Source organism: Lissotriton vulgaris, chromosome 4_1 (assembly GCF_964263255.1).
Source record: "Lissotriton vulgaris chromosome 4_1, aLisVul1.2, whole genome shotgun sequence".
NCBI lineage: Eukaryota > Metazoa > Chordata > Amphibia > Caudata > Salamandridae > Lissotriton > Lissotriton vulgaris.
The window spans coordinates 1,922,665,018-1,922,683,817 of NC_141691.1; positions in this window are offsets into that span (position 1 = coordinate 1,922,665,018).

The window sequence follows — 18,800 nt, forward strand, 5'->3', positions numbered from 1 at the left end:
GGAGGTCTAGGTCCGACGGGCAGTCCAAAAAGCACTTAACCAAATTCCAAATGGCAGGGCATCTGGACTTGAGAAGAGGAAGTTTATGGCTCTCGACAACCCAAAGGCCTTTAAAGGGAGTGTTTTTACGAATGAAGTACAACTAGAGCAAACCGATGTCTTTACGTATCTAGGAGTAACCCTCGAAAGTAAATTGAAATGGACACCCCAGATTAACAAGCTGGCTCTTAAACACGCACAACTGGCCGGTGCCCTCCTTTGATTGTGGCTCAAAACAAGTTTGTTTGAACCCTAATAACCCTCCCTTTCTCTACGCCCCTGTTGCCCCTTTATCTTGACCTGGGTTGCAACCAAATAGAGGATATTGCTCATTTAAGACCTGTGGCACTATGGAGAAGATTGTGGGATACCCCCGAGCTGTCTCTGTATGCTCTGTATGCTAGAAATCAGGCAGGCTGACACTTCCTGTAAGATCTCCTGGTTGAGAAGGATTAAACCTACTTTGAACGACATTGGGATGAAGAGAATATGGGAAAATCCCGAAGGTAACCCTCTTCCTTCAAAGAAAGAGTTTAAGACAGCTTATTGGAACATGTTATGTTATGCTATGTTAAAAAGCTTATACCGCGCACGTACACCGAAACGGTTTCTTGGCGCTCATAACAAACATAGCGGACAAGGGCAGGTGGTTACTCAAAGACAGCTTTGAAGAGATAAGTTTTTAGAGTTTTACGGAAGAGCTCATAAGAGGAGCAGTGACGAAAGGAGGAAGGAAGAGAGTTCCAAAAGGAAGGACCTAGAAAAGAGAAGCGCAGGCCGCCATGTTTCTTGCGGCGGTTGTATGGAATGCACAGAAGGTTGTCGGCAGAGGAGCGTAGGTTGCGGGTTGGTAAATACCGCTTTAGCTTGGAAGAGATGAAAGCGGGTGCACGATTATGGAGAGATTTGAAAATAGTGCATCCGAGTTTGAAGGAACACCGTTTGACAACTGGAAGCCAGTGGAGGCTCCTCAAAATTGGGGAGACATGCTGGTGTTTAGGTTGGTGGAACACCAAGCGGGCGGCCTGATTCTGAATCAGTTGGAGTCTTTGGAGCTGGTAGGCAGGAATCCCCACATATCAGATGTTTGCAAAGTCAACCCTGGAGATGACCAGGGCCAAGACGACTAAAATGAGTGCCTCTCTGGTAAGAAATCAACAGATCTTGCGGATCCTGCGCAGCTGAAAGAAGCAGGAAGATGTTACAGCCGAGATCTGCGATTTCATAGATAGATCGTCAGAGATGACCACTCCAAGGTTTTTCACAGAGCTGACCGGGCGAGGGGGGATTCCAAGAGAGGGGGGCCAATAATTATCATCCCAAGGATTGGTCGGACCACCCACCAGAACAAGTTCCGTCTTAGACGGATTCAACTTGAGCTGGCTGTGAGCCATCCAATCAGAGATGTATAGCATAATGGTTTGGAAGTTAGTGCGGGAAGAAGGTGAGGTATCCAAAGGAAAGATCAACTGCAGATCGTCTGCGTAATTATAGATAGTGGCAGGGGAGTGGCGGAGAGAAACCATAAGGGGTTGCATGTATAAATTAAAAAGGAGGGGGGATAGAGCCGAACCCTGCGGGACACCACAGGAGAGGGGGGAAAGGGGAGCAGAAAAGGTGGAGAGATGAACTGCCTGGGAACGGCCGTGAAGAAAAGATCGAACCCAGTCAAGAGCAATGCCCTGTATGCCGGCGTTGGTGACACAGTCGATCAGTATGGTGTGATCGACCGTGTCAAAAGCCGCCGACAGATCCAACAGGACGAGGGCTTGGGGGGTGTTATTGTCAGCTCCTGTTCTTAAGGTGTCCATAACTGCCGCTATCACCGCCTCGGTGGAATGGAGGGTGCGGAAACCAGCCTGTTGGGGGTCCAAGAAAGATGAATTCTCAATGAAGGTGCTCACACACCGAGTTACATAAGTCTCTAAGATCTTTCCCAGAAAAGGGAGAAGAGAGATGGGTCTATAGTTGCTCAAGACTAAAGGGTCTGCGTTGGCCTTTTTTAAAATGGGTAGCACTACGGCCTGCTTGAAGGAGTCTGGGACTACTCTAGTGGCTAAGGAGGTATTGAGAAGGGCCAAGGCAGGATCAGGGCAGGTCAGAAAGATTTCTTTAAGAATGTGGGGGGGGGCAGCAGTCTTTGGGAGACCCGGAACTGACTTTGTGCAGAAGGATGTGGAATTCGGGGATGGAGATAGGAGGGAATGTATTAAATTGCTGGGAGTTTTCAGGGGGAAGAGAAAATGAATGGGAGGGAGAGGGTGGAGAGATATTGTTTTTGATCATGGAGATTTTATCCTGGAAGAAGGCATTGAGCTGGCCTGGGTGGGTATAGGGGGGAGGGTGACGCGATCGGGAAGGGAGAGCTCATTGACAATCGAGAAGATGTCTTTAGCTTTGGAAGCCGACTCCAAGATTTTGCGGGAGAAGTAGGATGTTTTTGCCTCTAATATAGAAGATGTATATTTATTCAGTAAAACTGTATATTCGGTTTTAAGTAAAGGATCATACTTATGACGCCAGCGGCGTTCGGCTTGGTGGAGGGCCAATTTGTCAAGTTTTAACTGGTCGGTAAACCATCGCTGAGCGTCATAGGGACGCATAGCTTTTATAGTTTTTAGAGGAGCTACAGAGTCGGAGGCTGCCATCAGCCATAGCTCCAGGGTAGAGGCTTGGTGAGAGGCTGATCCGGAAGGCGACGGGACTGAGGCTGCCAAAAGGGAGTGTAATTCAGTTAAATTGGCATTCTTCCAATTGCGAGCTGAGATGTTGGCAGGGAGCGGGGGCGGTGGGAAATGGAAAGATCAACTGAGAAGGAGATAAAATAGTGGTCTGACCAAGCGCAGGGGGTTACCAATGGAGGCGAGATGTCTAAATTTGCCGTCCAGACCTGATCTAGTATGTGGCCCTTGCAGTGGGTAGGCGTTGAAATCAGTTGCCGACAGTTCATGCTGGTTAAAGTTTCTGAGAACTGCTCGGACAGTCGGCTTTCTCGAGGGTCGGTAGGCCAATAATTAAAGTTGCCCAAAATAATGACTTTGGCATTGTTAATGAGAATCTGGGAGACAAGGTCCCCAACTTGTTGTGGGAAAGAGGGCATGTAGGTAGGGGGTCTGTACATGAGAACACAAGTAAGGGAGGTCCTGGTCGAGCGAAGTTGGATAACAAGAGTTTGAGTGTTAGGGATGGGAGTGCAGTCTAAGATGGAAAAAATGTGTTCTTTGCGAATGATGGCTGCAACTCCACCGCCAACTTGTCCCCCTGGGCGGTTGACTTGTAAAATATAGTAACCGTTGGGAGTGGCGGCTAGGATGTCGGGTACAGAATCATCTGTCAGCCAGGTCTCGGAAAGGAGAAGAATGTCTACATTGCTGTCATCAAGTAAGCGGTGGATTTCTAATTGGTGTTTTACCATGGAACGGGTGTTGAGGTAAAGGATGGTTAGGGAACACGTCTGTAGCTTAGGAGAGGTGGAGAGCGGGAGTCCGGGAGTAGGAGCAGGGCCCGGCAGAGAGGGAGTTACAGTGCATGGAGTAGTCGAAATACCGCACTCCTGAGCCATCATAATGGCGCGGGCAGTAATGGAACAGCCTGTTTCAGAGTACGTAACTCGACAGGCGAGTACGTGAAGGTTTGGGCAGGGTATAAGGCCGCAGGTCGTGGGCGGCCGTGGACTGGCGCAGACGGGCTGGACTTAGGCGCGACTTCGGCACGAAGTCGGTGCTCCCGCTGCGCTCGTCCGCTGCGCTTCCGCCATATCGTCATTTTATGGAGATCTACGTTTAACCACTAGACCGCTAACCTGCGCTGGGTAAGGCAGGGCGGAAGTGGTGAAGAGAAGGCGGAGAATGGCGCTCTGCAGTTCGACCCTCCGCACAAACGGCACTCAGCCGGGGCGGAACGGGGTCTGGAGCGGTAATAATGCAGGTGAGATCTCTCACAAAGTAATGTCAACAATTGCAACAATTGCAGTTAAAATTGCAGTTCAGAGTCAAACACACACAATAAATGCGGAGAACCGTTTTAAAAAAGCTATTAGTCAGCTTAACAGCGTTAGTGAGGAGAGATTAGGTAGCACAACACATCTGCAGCTTAGATCGCCGCGTCTGTCAACTGTTACCCACGATAGCCCGATAGATATACTTGGTAAGGATGAAACATTTTTCATCCATCACGAGTCCGACCTTGACAAGGGATTTTCTGGAGAGGAAACATGAGTATCATTATGAGTCATATCTAAAGACGGATACAAGCGAACCCATAATAATAGCCATAGTGACATTTTTGGGCATGATATGGGCCATTCGCAGTAAAATCGCTAAGGCTCAGAACACAGCGAATACATAAAGGGTTAATCCTCTCACAAATTATGTTACAGTAGCAATGTAGAAATATATGTTAGCATCCAGGATGAATTTAAAAACGTTTTTATGTAATTGAGTTTATAAATTTTCACCGTTTTAAATGGAAATTTGAATGGAAACCTTGAAAGGATCATTTTATTGATTTATGTGAATTATTTAAACTTGGTTTTAATAATTTTTAAATAGCGGCATGGTTAAGTAGTTATCAATTTTAGATGATGTTGGAAATTGACAGTCAACAATATGAATTGATTGATGTAATGTTGATTTGAAAATCGAAATAAAGACTAAATAAACTGAAAAAAATAAATAAACTATATCCTTCCTTCCCAGATGAGCCCCTACACTAAATGCTTTACAAATACTGCTTACCAACCCCACGTGATAGAATCTGGTTACAAAGCTGTACACTACAGCCCTCAAGAAGAGATAACAGACACCTATTAAAGAGTTGGAGAAATGGAACTCTTCACTGGACAGTCAACTAACACTGGAGAATTGGGGATTCTGCTGTACCTTGAAAGGGACCCTAAAATCCAATTATAATCTACGCATAATTCACTTCAACTATATACAGCAAATGTATTATGCACCTGTGAGACTATATAGATATGAGCTGAGAGATGATGATCCTTACATGAGGTGAGGGGGGTGGGTGGGATTTTGTACATTTAGCATAGGAATGTCGGTGAGTTGAGGAATTTTGGGGCACTGTGGTGAAAGATTTGCGGTTACATGACATCAGAAATGGTATTTTGCACTCCAGATATGTGCCAGTCTGGTCTGATGCAGAAGCTGCAACAGTGGGTAGGTACGCAGGTTTATTGCATTAGCATTACTGCTAGCCAAGAGCAGGATCGCAATATATTGGGGGAAAAGATCAGCACCCACATATGAGCACTGGTTGAAGGACACGGTATGTTGTAAAACTAACTTGGAACTCTTTGCTGAAGAACTTTCACTGACCTCTCGTCCTAGGAATACATTAGGTCCATTAGAGGACTATTCGCAGGAGAATGACAATACAGACTAGGACTCTGCATAAGAGGCAATGACAACCAGAAAAAGTCTGAAAACTGTATTAGTAAAACATGATGCAGTGGATCCTTGAATTGCAATATTGGTGAAGGCTGCTGTCATGTTGTTTTTGTTATCAATGAAAATTGATTTAAAAAAATAAGGAAGATTTTGTGGCTGTGTAAGGGTTGACATGGATGCAGAAGGATTCTTGTTATTCAATGGAATAGCACAGGCAGTAAGCACAACTTCATTGTCAATTGCAACCAATATATATGGGTGAGATTAATCTTTAAAATGTCATAAGCATCCTTCTCTACTTCCCTGAATTGGACTTGTGGGGAGGGGGAGCTTATGCATCATTCTTGATGCCGTTCTGCTGTTTGTTCAGGTGGGTAGAGCTAGTTGGTAACACCCCCTTAATCCAGAGAAGGCATCAATCAGTTGTTTGTGCTTGTATTGGATCTTGTGGGGACCAGAGTACTTAATCACATTCTGCAGCTGGCACTGTCATGCTGGAGGGGAGGGGCAGGAGAGTTCTTTGAGTGTGGCATCATCAGATACCTTGAAGGTATGAGGATGAGGATTTGAGCTGCCTTGCCTTACTCCATATCCTTGAGGTCGTTCAAAGCCACGCAAAGTGGCTTTGTGGCATCATAGATATGATTTCAAGGTTTGCCCTGCCGGTGCAAGGTGGTCATAAATATGCCCATTAATGTGGAGTCCATCCAGCTACCTACCTATGATTAAAATAGCATTCCTCACTACAGCGCAATCAATTACTGACAAAAAGTAATTCAATCACATCACACCAATTCTACTTGCTCATATGTCTAGTTAACTAAGAGGAGGTCCCACTATCTGACTACAAGACATATTCTAGACACCAGAAGCATTAAATCACCGCTAGTAGAGGCCCCCAAGTTCAAATCAAGCACAGAACATGAGCCTCCCAGTAGCAGCAACAAGCTTATGGAACCTCCTGCTAACCCACTTGAGATATAAGCCAAACTTACCCTGGTTTATAAGGGAAAAGACACCTTCCTATTTACAAGACATTTAAAATAAGCACTGCAAGAAATATGCCTTAATTGGCCCCTTGTGTTTTTGGCCTCTCGACACAGGGGCATAGAGGCATCAGGTTTAGTGGTACCGGGGCCGAGTCCCGAGTCCCGAGGAGCCCATAGAATCCCGACAATGCTATATCACACAACTCCGACGATGGCTCACGTGCTGTGTTTTTTGTCTTGACTGTAGTAAGGTCAAGATCAAATGGATAATCCCAATTTGCAGGAACCTAGGAATAACACTTTGGGGCGATTCACAGAACTAATCTGAGACAAAATCCTAAACCTACTACTTTTGGTAATCACAGAAGGCATTTAGTAGAAGTAAAGTTAGTATTTTGTCTTAAGTTCGGATTTTGTCTTAAGTTAGGATTCTGTGTAATTTCTAATTTAAGACAAAATGCTAACTTGAGACAAAATACTAACTTTACTACTACTAAATGCCTTCTGTGAATACCAAAAGTAGTAAGTTTAGGATTTTGTCTCAGATTAGTTCTGTGAATCGGCCTCAGTGTGTGAAGGCCTGCAAAATCTTACAGTTGGATACTAGCAAGCACATTGTATTTGCGGTCTCTAGGTATTTATTTGCTGTGTGGCGAAAGAGGAAAAATGTTTTACTACTGGCCGCTTGAAAGGACAATAGTGTTGTAACGCCATTAGGGGAACCTCACATGTGCAAATGATGTCCGGGCTGATATTCCAATTAACCTTTGAACTTTAATCTACTAGCTTGTTGAGAGCAATGGTGCCTTGTATCAAGTTGATGGATTTACTATTTGGCCTCTGAAAATCAATGCTTCTGTTTTTAACAAGCAGCATCACTTTTGAATAAACATAATCATGGATAATGTTTTATCGATTGCTCTTATCTAATGTATTCACATGATGTTTGTAGGCCATTTTTATTACTTTTGTATAATGCATACACTCACATGGAGTTCGTATTTTTAATGTCTTTATTTTAATGCCACGTATATGGCCTATGGTCGAAATAAAGAGTATTGATTGACTGACACTACCCCCACAGCAGTCAAAGGGGCCATTTTCCTTGCTTGCACCTGGGCCCATGACATTCTTACTACGCTACTGACTCCAATCTTTATGTTCTAGCTCTGCTCATAAATATGCCTGGACTGATCAGACCTCCCTCCGGTTTTCTTCTCTTTTGGAAACCTTATCACTCCCTCCCTATTCCTTGCCTCAACATCTCAACATTGTTTTTGTTACTTGTTGTGGATCTCAGGTTCTTCAAAGTGGAAAGTGCATTGATGCCGGTCATGCAGTTGTCTTATTTAAAATTGTCAAAGTAAATAAATGCGATGTGCATTGTGAATAAAGTGTGGCTCACTGGTTAGAAGCGGCAGACCCTGACGCAGAAGTCAGGCCCGGGACCAGGGTTCAATTCCGACGCGGCAGGATCTTGGGCTCAGTGTCCGCGGACCTGATAATTCTCGCCTCGGTGACTAGTCTAATCATGGGTCCCACTCTGCAACTCTGGGCAATAGCTTGCTTAATCTGCACAACGGCCCCAACAGCGCTGGGATGCCTGGCTTCACATTGGGGGTGCCCAGGAGTGGGCACTTCACAGGGAAAGCCAGGATGGGTTCCACAGTGGTATGCGTACAAGCGCTTTGAGACCCTGTGCGCTATACAAATACAACATTATTATTGCCTCTAATCTTGCATGTAACATTTTAAAAATAAACTAAGTTATAAAAATCAAGCTGCTTAGCTGCAAAAATATCCATATCACGTAGCCTCCTTCAAACACACAGCAAACAAGCTCCCAAACATACCCCTCTACAGGAACATTAAATACTCTTCCAGCTCAAATGTGCATTTGTGTCAAGTTGTCATATTCAGCAGCTGTCAAAGCCTACGTTTTTTGATTCGCTCTTCTCTTGCTGGCTCACCCTTTTCTCCCAATTATTCTTCTTCCATCAGCATAGTAACTACATTTGTTTACAGTGCTTCCATCCCTGCATGCGAGGAAGTACTACACAAAAAATATAAAAAATAATAAATAATACTGGTGAAGGATTTTTCATTTTTTTAAGTTTCACTTACTTTACGAGGCAAGAGTGTTATTACTTTTATCACACTGAAAGAACCCCCTGTGTAACTCATTCATATGAGACTCAAACTGGGTTTACACAATTCCAACTAGCCTCATCTTTGGAAATTGTGAGCGAGTGCAATTGCAATGATTTTTCTCTAGGTAGGCACTGCTGGTTTGTGCAGTTTGTGACTGACTGTGCTTCTAGTAGACTTGGGGCCTCAGTCATTGTTCGGTCTGCTGACTTCCATGTGCCTAGAGGGGCAGCGACTTCACCAGTGCAACTAAGTTTGGACTGATACATCTAAACTGCCCTGTTTTGCAGGTACTTTCCCTAAACTTCTCTCAGGGTCCAGGTTGGGGGCCTTTTTATTGTATTGTATTGTATTGTATGTGTACTTATATAGCGCGGTCCTGTCGCCCCAAGGGCATCCTGGCGCTTGAGATCCGGTCAACAACACTTCCACTGCTCAGACATCCCTAGGGAAGAGATGCGTTTTTAGGGCTTTCCTAAACGGGAAGTAGTCCCTTTGACTTCTCAAAGGGAGTGGCAGGGAGTTCCAGAGTTTGGCCGCTGCGACACTAAACGAGCGGCCACCCATCCTTACTCTCTGGAACCTCGGAACCACAAGCAATTGTGCCGAAGAAGAGCGAAGGGACCGCGAGGCAGAGTACCAAGCGAACATATTCTGCAGTGGCACTGGGCCCTGTCGATGTACCACCTTAAACACTAGGCACACCGCTTCATACAATACACGCAAGTGCACCGGCAACCAGTGTAGGTCCCTTAAGGCTAAGGTGGAGGAGCTAAGGTTAGGGCGAGGGAGAGCCAGCTTAGCGGCCATGTTCTGCACCCGTTGTAACTTCCCCAGCAGATTTTTTGGGGCCTCCAGAAGCAGCGCGTTGCAGTAGTCTAAACGACTCAGTATGGTCCCGCGCACTACTTCCGGCCTGGCCTGCTCAGGGAGAAGGGGCAAGACTTTACGCAGCATGCGTAACAGCATCATGCACGTGGAGATGGTCTTATTAACATGCATGTCCAGCTGTAAATTTGGGCCGAAAATCACCCCCAAGTTAGGAGCTGACTCCGCGGCCGACACTGTCTCGGGGAAAGTAGATGGCCAAAAGTTCTCCGGAAGTACCCGAGGAATCAGGTCCATGGACCAGTGGAGCACCTCGGTCTTTGTGCTGTTGAATTGCAAGGAATTGGCCCGAAGCCAGTCCGCTGTAGCTGCCATGCAGCTATGGAATGACTCCAGCGGGACCACATTATTTCCTTCCAGGGAGAAGACCAGCTGGGTATCATCAGCATAATTGAAAGCCGATATACCAAAAGATTTTATAAGCTGGACCAGAGGGCGGAGGTAAAGATTGAAAAGTATAGGGCTGATGGCCGAGCCCTGTGGAACACCCTGCCCTACTTTCCGCAACTCCGATCGGAAAGGAGGAAGCGCAACCATCTGCTGCCGGTTGTTGAGGTAGGATACCAGCCAGTCTCTTGCCCCCTCTGTGACCCCGCACTCCTCCAGCCTCCTGATGATGGCCCAATGGCAAACCGTATCAAACATGTCGAGCAGCACCAGAAAGGCTGCCCGACCACTATCGACACGCGAACGAAGATTGTCAAGTACGTTTACCAGCGCGGATTCTGTCCCATGCGCTGAACGGAAACCAAACTGTGTCTCATCGAACCACCCGATTTCTTCAAAGAATCCCGAAAGGGAGCGGGTCACCAACTTTTCCACGATCTTAATAGGAAAAGGGAGCAAAGAGATCGGCCTGTAGTTGGAGAGACAGGCGGGGTCCAGAGTCGGTTTCTTAAGCAGTGGTGACACGACAGCCATCTTCCAGCACTCGGGAACCGTCGCCGAGTCCAAAGACTGGAGGCAGATGGAGTACAGAGGCTGGAAGAGTTCCGCCTTAAATGTTTTCCAGAATTTGGGTGGCAATGGTTCAAGCGGAGAGCCCGATGACACCGTTCGTGCCAGGCTGCAAAACTCCTCAAAGGAGGGAGTGGGGAAGGGTCTTAGTTGGGGTCGACTGGACACAGCTTCCGGAGCTCCCAAGCTGGAGGCATGGCCACTCAGCTGGAGTCGACTGGGCAAAGTGTCCAGGGCTGCCCGGGCTGCCTGGCTAGAGGCAAGCCTACTCAGCCGGGTTTGACCGGCCACGACGTCCGAAGCTTCCAAACTGAGGGAATGTCCACTCAGCAGGGGTCGACTGGAAGGAGTGTCCGGAGCTCCCAAAGTAAGGACTGGGCCACTCGGCTGGGGTCGACTGGGTGACCCGTCCGGAGCTCCCAAGCCGAAGTCAGAGACATCCGGCCGGGGTCGACTGGACAGGCTGCCCAGAGCTCCCAAACCGAGAGCAGGAAGCACTGGGTTTTTTAAGCCTTCCATGATCTTAACGATCTTCTCCTCGAAGGCACTCGCCAGGGAGTCGCACAAGGCCTGTGACGCAGGGACAGTGTTGGCCATGCACACCGGGTGGGTCAAGTCCCTAACGATTTTAAACAGGGCTTGTGACTTGTTGGGCGCCTGGTTCAAGGTGGTTTCCAGAAAAGCCGCCTTGGCCAGCCTGATCTGCACCTTGTATTCCTGCAGTGCCAGCCTAAAGGAAGCCCTCGCTATATCCGAGTACTGCTTCCTCCAGGCTCTCTCGGCACGTTTGCAGCTCAACTTCAGCTGCCGCAGCTCCTCCGTATACCAGGGACAAGCCCGGTTCAATCTACCTCGAGACTTACGGAGAGGCGCAACCTTGTCCAAGGTATTCGAGATGGACCGGCACAAGGTGATATAACTTTCCTCCGCCGAATTACTCAGACAAAAATTATCTGGTAGTAAGGTAGGCAGCGGTGATGAGTTTAGAAGTCGAGACCAGCGTCTGCCCAATTTAGCCCGTGTGGCGCCGGCCTCCCCCGAGGAGTACTCCCCCAGACAGAGAGAGAAGGCAACCAGTGAGTGGTCAGTCCAGTATTGACATGAGATATCATTGACCACTACTAGTTGTACGTCTGCGAAGGAGACAAGGTGGACATTTGGTTAGTTATGTTTTTCTGAAGAAAGGATCCTAAAGCACGGGGTCCATGTTTTGGAAAAAAACACAGGTAAGATCTACCACATGCAGGTAATTGTCTCTCGCTGCTTTAGGCAAATATCAGACTCCTTTCTGCCCGGAAATTACATTGCTCACATGCGGAGTTGGGGTGACAGACCTTCTGGCACCATTCCTGTTGGTCAGTGGCATAACAAAATCTGAGGGGGCCCCCCTGCAAGATGCAAGGAGGGCCCCCGCTCTGGATTTTATCAGGAACTCTCGGACGAAAGTACTGTACAGAGGGGTCCCCATGCATCTCATCTCCCCCACCCCACAACGGGGCTGCCGCGGCCTTGGGTACGCCCCTATGTCTCTGTCCAGCCATGGACTAGGTTGAGCACACACACCGGGGTGTAACAAGGAGGCTGTGGGTACGTGGCTAACAGACATCGTTTAGAAGCAAAATACCTGTGCACACACATAGAATTAAACATATAACATGTCAGGGTTTTTTCTCTCCACTCCTGTTTCTCCCTATGGGCCAGATCCTCTCGAACAGCGAATTGATGCTTTTATTCTTCATCTACTATGCAACAATCTACTGACACCCTACCCGGGTTGGAATTATCACCGGTTATCCCCAGCCCTGAAGAGTCAGAGTGTATCATACTCAGACGAAACACGTGTCGGCTGGCGCTGTCTAGTACGAGTATTAAAGCAACGAGACCAACAGGCGTCAACTGCTCTTTTCTTGTGGATTTACAAGCTGACATATTATATGTTAATTCTATTTGTGTGCACATGTTTTTGCTTCAGATGCAGATTTTGTCCTGTACAACATCTGTTAAGGGGATGTTAGGGTCACCCCTTTCCTTGTAGCACCACAATATTAGGTCTTTCTACAGTGAATCTTCCGGTATACAGCTAAGCGCAATCACTCCCTGATACACAGAACCCTTTCCTTTGGCATCAAGACATCGTTTAGAAGTATGGCGAAGTCCCAGGACAGTAGGCAGCCCTTGGTCTGTCTCTCTACAGTCAGCGCACTTAGTAGATGGACTGACCATTGATGGGTCCACTTCACCTTCAGAACACCCACTATCCACAGACACCAGCACCTGCTCCAACAAAGAAACTGGACCAGAATCACCGATGACCAGCTAACCTCATCACTCAGCAACTCCACCCCAACAATCATGGAAAACGATGATGCCAACACTGCAGCCCCAATCCTGCACAGATGAATCTCCGACAGCACCAACACCATAGCCCCCCTCAAGAAAAACAACAACACTCACGCCAAGAAAGATAGATGGTTCATCACTGAACTTCGTTAGTCCAGATGCCCTTGCTGCCACCTCGAAAAGGCCTGGAGGAACACCAAATCCACAGAAGCCCAAAATAACTTCAGAGCCACTTCAACGCCCACCACCAACTCATCATAAAAATGAGGAAAAAAGAGATTGAAGACAGAATCTCCACTCATTGACACAACAGCAAAGAACTATTCAACATTATCAAGGAGTTCGCCTAACCCACCAGGGAGTCCACCAACATCCCTCCCTCACAAGACCTCTGCGACAAACTAAGCACCTTTTTCCACCACTAAATCAAGAGCAAGTATGACAACTTCGACGAAGACAACCAACACACTGAACCCTCACCAACCACTCCAGACACCTTGAAGCCAGCGATCGACAACTAAACACCCCTCACCACCGAATACACACTGAAGACGACGAAGTCAATCCACTCTGGGGCTCCCACGGACCCCTGCCCCCACCACATTTTCAACAGGGCAGCGGACGCCATTGCACCCATGCTCTGTCACATCATCAACCCCTCCCGGGAAACTGCCTCGTTCCCTAATGACTGGAAACATGCTGAGATCAACCCCCTCCTGAAGGAACCCCCGGCTGACCCCACTGACCTCAAAAACTACAGATCCATCTCCCTGCTTCCGTTCCCAGCGAAAGTCATCGAGAAAGCCATCAAACGCCAACATCGAAGAGCACAACATCCTCGACTCCTCCCAATCCGGCTTCAGAAAAATCCACAGTACGGAAACCGCCTTCCTTGCCACAACAGATGACATCTGTACCTTACTGGACAAAGGAAAAACAGCAGCCCTCAACCTCCTCGACCTCTCGGTGGCGTTCGACACAGTCTCTCACCGCACCCTAATATGCAGACTCCATGACACAGGGATCCAAGACAAGGCCCTCGACTGGATAGACTCCTTCCTCTCTGGCAGAACACAGCTAGTCAGACTCCCTCCTTTCCTCTCGGACTCTACACCTACCACTTGCAGATTCCTCCAGGGGTCCTCCTCAGTCCTAGGCTCTTCAATGTCTACATGGCTCCGCTCGCCCCCATCGTCACAACCTACGGACTCAACATTGTGTCTTACGCAGACAACACCCAATTCATCTTCTCCCTATCCAACGAACCCAACACCCCCAGACACAACTTATGAGAAGCCATGGAAGCCATCGCCAAACGAATGAAAAACAGCTGCCTACAACTAAATACAAACAAAACTGAAATACTCATCATGGGCCCAAACCCAGATGCCTGGAACAACACCTGGTGGCCCCTCGTGCTCGGAAGCCCACGCACGCAACCTGGACTCAGAGATCAAAATGGACCGCCAGATCAATTCCCTCTCGTCCTCCTGCTTCCACACCCTCCGCCTTGAACACAGAAAGCCTGTCACTCCTGCCCTGGTCACCAGCAGGCTTGATTACGGCAACGCAATCTATGCCAGAATAAACAAAAACCTCACCCACAAGCTACAGAACATCCAAAGACTGGTCCTCAACCTGCCAAGCCACTGCCACATCTCCCAGCACCTGCGCACACTCCACTGGCTCCACATCGAAGCATGAATCACCTTCAAGATGCTAACCCATGCTCACAAGGCCCTCCACGACACCGGACCAGAATACCTGAACAGCTGACTCAAATTCCACGCACCCCAAAGGACCCTACGATCAGCCCAACTCTTCTACCCCGTGGTCCCCCGCACCAGGAAGACCAGATCGGGAGGCTGCTCCTTCTCCTTCCGCGCTGCCAGTGCCTGGAACGACCTTCCGTTCCACCTCAGACAGATAATATTGCTCCCCATCTTTGCAAGAAATCTCAAAATCTGGCTCTTGGACAGACGCCCTTTTTGATGGACTGGAACCTGCGACCCCCACCCCCCCCACACCCCCAGCGGGTGAGTAGTTGCCCTTAACAAACATTTGATTTGATTCGAAACTCCTATGTCCTTCAGTCTGGTATTAACCAGCCGATATACCTCTGTGTGTGAGCCTCGGCCCTGCCATGCCTGGTACCCCCTTGCTTCCTATGTCTTCAGTACCCCATGTCTAACTTTGTACTCAGTACCCATGTCTTCTTGTGTCCTCGGGACCAGTTTTCCTGTGTCCTTTGTACATGTGTCTCCACGTGTCCTCAGTACCTGTGTCTCTCTATGTCCTCAGTACCCGTGTATTCCTGTGTCCTCGCTACCCTTGTCTTCCTGTGTCTTCGGTACTTGTCTTCCTGTATGCTCTGTACCTGTGCCCGCTGTACCCTTGTCTCCCTATGTCCACAGCACCCCATGTCTTCCTGTGTCCTTGGTATCTGTGTATTACTGTGTCCTCGGTATCTGTGTCTCCCTGTGTCATCAGTACCTGTGTCTCCATGTGTCCTCAGTACATGAGTCTCCACGTGTCCTCAGTACCTGTGTTTTCTTGTGTCCTCGGTACCTATCTTCTTGTATGCGCAGACCTGTGTCCACTTTACCCGTGTCTCCCTGTGTGCACAGTACCCCATGTCTTCCTCTGTCCTCGATATCTGTTTCTCCCTGTGCATCAGTACCCTTGTCTTCCTGTGTGCTCGGTACCAGTCTTCCTGTGTTCTCAGTACATGTGTCTCTCTGTGTCCTCAGTACCCGTGTATTCCTGTGTCTTCGGTACCCATGTCTTCCTGTGTCCTCGGTACCTGTCTTCCTGTATGTTCAGTACCTGTGTCCGCTGTACCTGTGTCTCCCTGTGTCCACAGTACCCTGTGTCTTCCTGTGTCCTTGGTATCTGTGTCTCCCTGTGTCATCAGTACCTTTGTCTTGCTGAGTCCTCAGTACATGTGTCTCCACATGTCCTCGGTATCAGTCTTCCTGTGTCCTCAGTTACTGAGTAAATGAGCGTGCCTCACTAGGGTTACATCAGTGGAACAAGAAATAGTTCTGCTGTCTGTGGCCAAGTGAGGGATAGCTCTGCTGTCTGCAGCGAGTGAGAATTCCATCTCCTGAAAAGGTGATGCGCTTTCATCTCAAAAGGGAGGGATCCCTCTGCTCTCTGGATCAAGCTAGGGTTAAGTCAGTTGAAGAAGAGGTGTGTCTTTCACAAGGGAGGGATAGCTCTGCTTTCTGCGGTGATCGAGGGTTCAATGAACTGAAGGAGGGATAACTCTTGTCTTTCTAAGGGTAAAGATAGCTCTGCGCTCTTGAATGGACAAGGGTTCCACCAGCTGACCGATAGATCTTGTCTTTTACCAGCGAGGGACAGCTCTGCTCTCTGCATTGAGTGAGAGCCCCATCAGCTGAAGAGGGGATAACTCTGTTGTCTAACAAGGAAGGGATAACTATGCTGTCTGCATTGAGTGAGAGCCCCATCAGCTAAAGAAGGGATAACTCGGTTGCCTGACAAGGGAGGTAATGCTCCGCTCTCTGCATCGAGTGAGGGTCCAGTCAGCTGAAGGACGGATTACTTTGTTGTCTGACAAGGGAGGGATAGCTCTGCTCTCTGCAGCAAGCGAGGGTCCAATCAGCTGAAGGAGGGAGAACTCTGCTGTCTGACAAGGGAGGTATAGCTCTGCTCTCTGCAGTGAACAAAGGTACAGTCAGCTGAAGGAGGGTTAACTATGTTGTCTGGTAAGTGAGGGATAGCTCTGCTCTTTGCAGCAAGTGAGGGTCCAATCAGCTGAAGGAGGGATAACTCTGTTGTCTGGCAAGGGAGGGATAGCTCTGTTCTCTGCAGCAAGCGAGGGTCCATTCAGGTAAGTAAGGGATAACTGATGTCTTTCCCAAGCGAGGTACCGCTGCTGCTTGTGATGAATGATGGAAAGCTCTGCTGTCGAGGCAAGTGAGGGGGTGGCTCACAGTGCCAGACTCTGGGAGTGGAGAGGGCCAGTGTGCAGACACCTAGGCATACTGAGGGGACAGGGAGCCCCGCCCCTGGCGAGGGCATTCCCACGTCCCTCGTGGGAGCTGTAGGATGGGCGGGTATCACCAGCCTGCTGCTTTGGGCAGCCACCAGGCTTTTAATAAATGTGCAGGAGGAGGGAAACAGCTCCAAGCACAATCCCCTCTCCCCCTAAAAGATGCCCCCTCATTGATGCTGCTGGGCACACCTCCTCGCTTAGCTCTACTCCCCTCCAAATCTGCAGGACTGGCTGCACCCCCAATCAGGGCCCTGGCGCCTCTGACTGAAAAGAAACAATGTAAGTTGTTACTTTGTTTCTCTTCAGTCCTGGGTCAGCGAGAGGAGCTCAGAGTAGGCTGCAGCTGCTTTAGAGTAAACCTCTCACAGCTCTCTACAGATGAGCTGAGGGGGCCCCCTTCACACACTGAAGACTGGGGGCCCCCCTGCACCGCGGGGGCTGCGGGGGTGTTTATTACTGCCCTATTGTAAATTGGGTCCTTTGTATAGAAATGTCGAACTAGTAGACATGATTTGAAGTTGCTCAAAATCTAGAGCTCATTACAATATAAAATAATAGAAATGAAAGTGACCGGACGAGTTTTGGCAGTATTCCTTCATGTTTCATACTACTAATATAGTATGCACATAGGGAATATCATGTGTGCTTTGCTGAATTATGAGATACCGGCAGAGATACCAGCGGAGTGAAAATCCAAACCACAAACTCTAAAATGATTATACTAAAAAAAAAAAAGTAAATATATATTTTTTTTTTAATCCTCATATTGCGAGTTTTTGTATGTATGGAGTTTTAGGTTTCTGCCTCTGGTTGTCTTTGCCGGAGCTGCCCCTTGGTCACTCTTGTTTGGGGAGTGTCCAAATTTTCCATATTTCTCAGAGGAGTATCCTTAAACCATTACATAGTAACAGATCTGGTTTGGGATAACGGTAGGAGCTAGCCATCTTGGCTACTCGACAAGTATTTTACTCGTCCACCAGATGTTGGTTCGCATTAATCATAGGACCGTATGTACCAACCCTGTATTGGAGTCTAAATGGTTTTCCAAGATTTCCCAAAATTGAAATTTTTTAGAGGTAATTCCCTTTCTTTCTAGTTTATTAACCCTTAAGACAGAGTTCATCCAGGCTCCATGCGTTGGAGGGGATGCACTAACCCAGTTGATACAGATCTCCCTCCTTACTAATACAATTAGCACAAAAAGTAGGTTTTCTTGACATTTAGTTAATCTCCCTCCATCTCTTGTATCTTCAATCCCAAAAAGAGTTAGGGTTGTACTTACAGTTAGCTGTTTATGCATGATCATGCTCACGGTCTTACCAACTTCTTCCCAGTAATCTTCCAGGGATGGGCAGTTTTTAAACATGTGGATATCATCTGCCTTTTCTTCCTCACATTTCGGACATTTTTTTACGCCAGCATTTTTAAATTTGGAAAGCTTTTTCGGTGTCCAGTATGCGCGGTGTATTGTATATAAGTGGTTTCTTTTCAAAGCCGCTGACTTTAGGGTTGACCAGCATTTTCCTACAGATTTTTCCCATATGTTATCCAGATTGGCTGTTTGTAGATCTCTCCCCCAGATTTTGTCCTCAATCTGTGTATCTCCATTTCCTGCATCTATAAGGGCCCAGTACCACTTTGTAACCTCTTTGATGAAAGGTGGGTTTTTTACCATTTCTTTTTCCAGTTTTCCATTATGTTGTTTATTTGCAGGAATGGTTCTAGCCCAGCTTGAAATTTGATAGTATTTCAATTTAGAGATTGAATCATGGGTAATGTTTTGGAGTTCTTCCCAAGTAACCAGAGAGGATCCTTTTAATAGCTGACCCCAATAGTTAATATTAGCTAGTTTCAGGGGGTTTGCCATTGAGTTTTTTAGACATTCTGGGGTTCCTGGTGATTCCCATATAGGGGCCATAGTACTGTAATATTGGATGTTCAAGGATAATCTAATTTGTGTCCACAGTTTAGCTGCCTCCCTTAGAGTCTTCAATTTTATTTTTTTATTTTGGATGC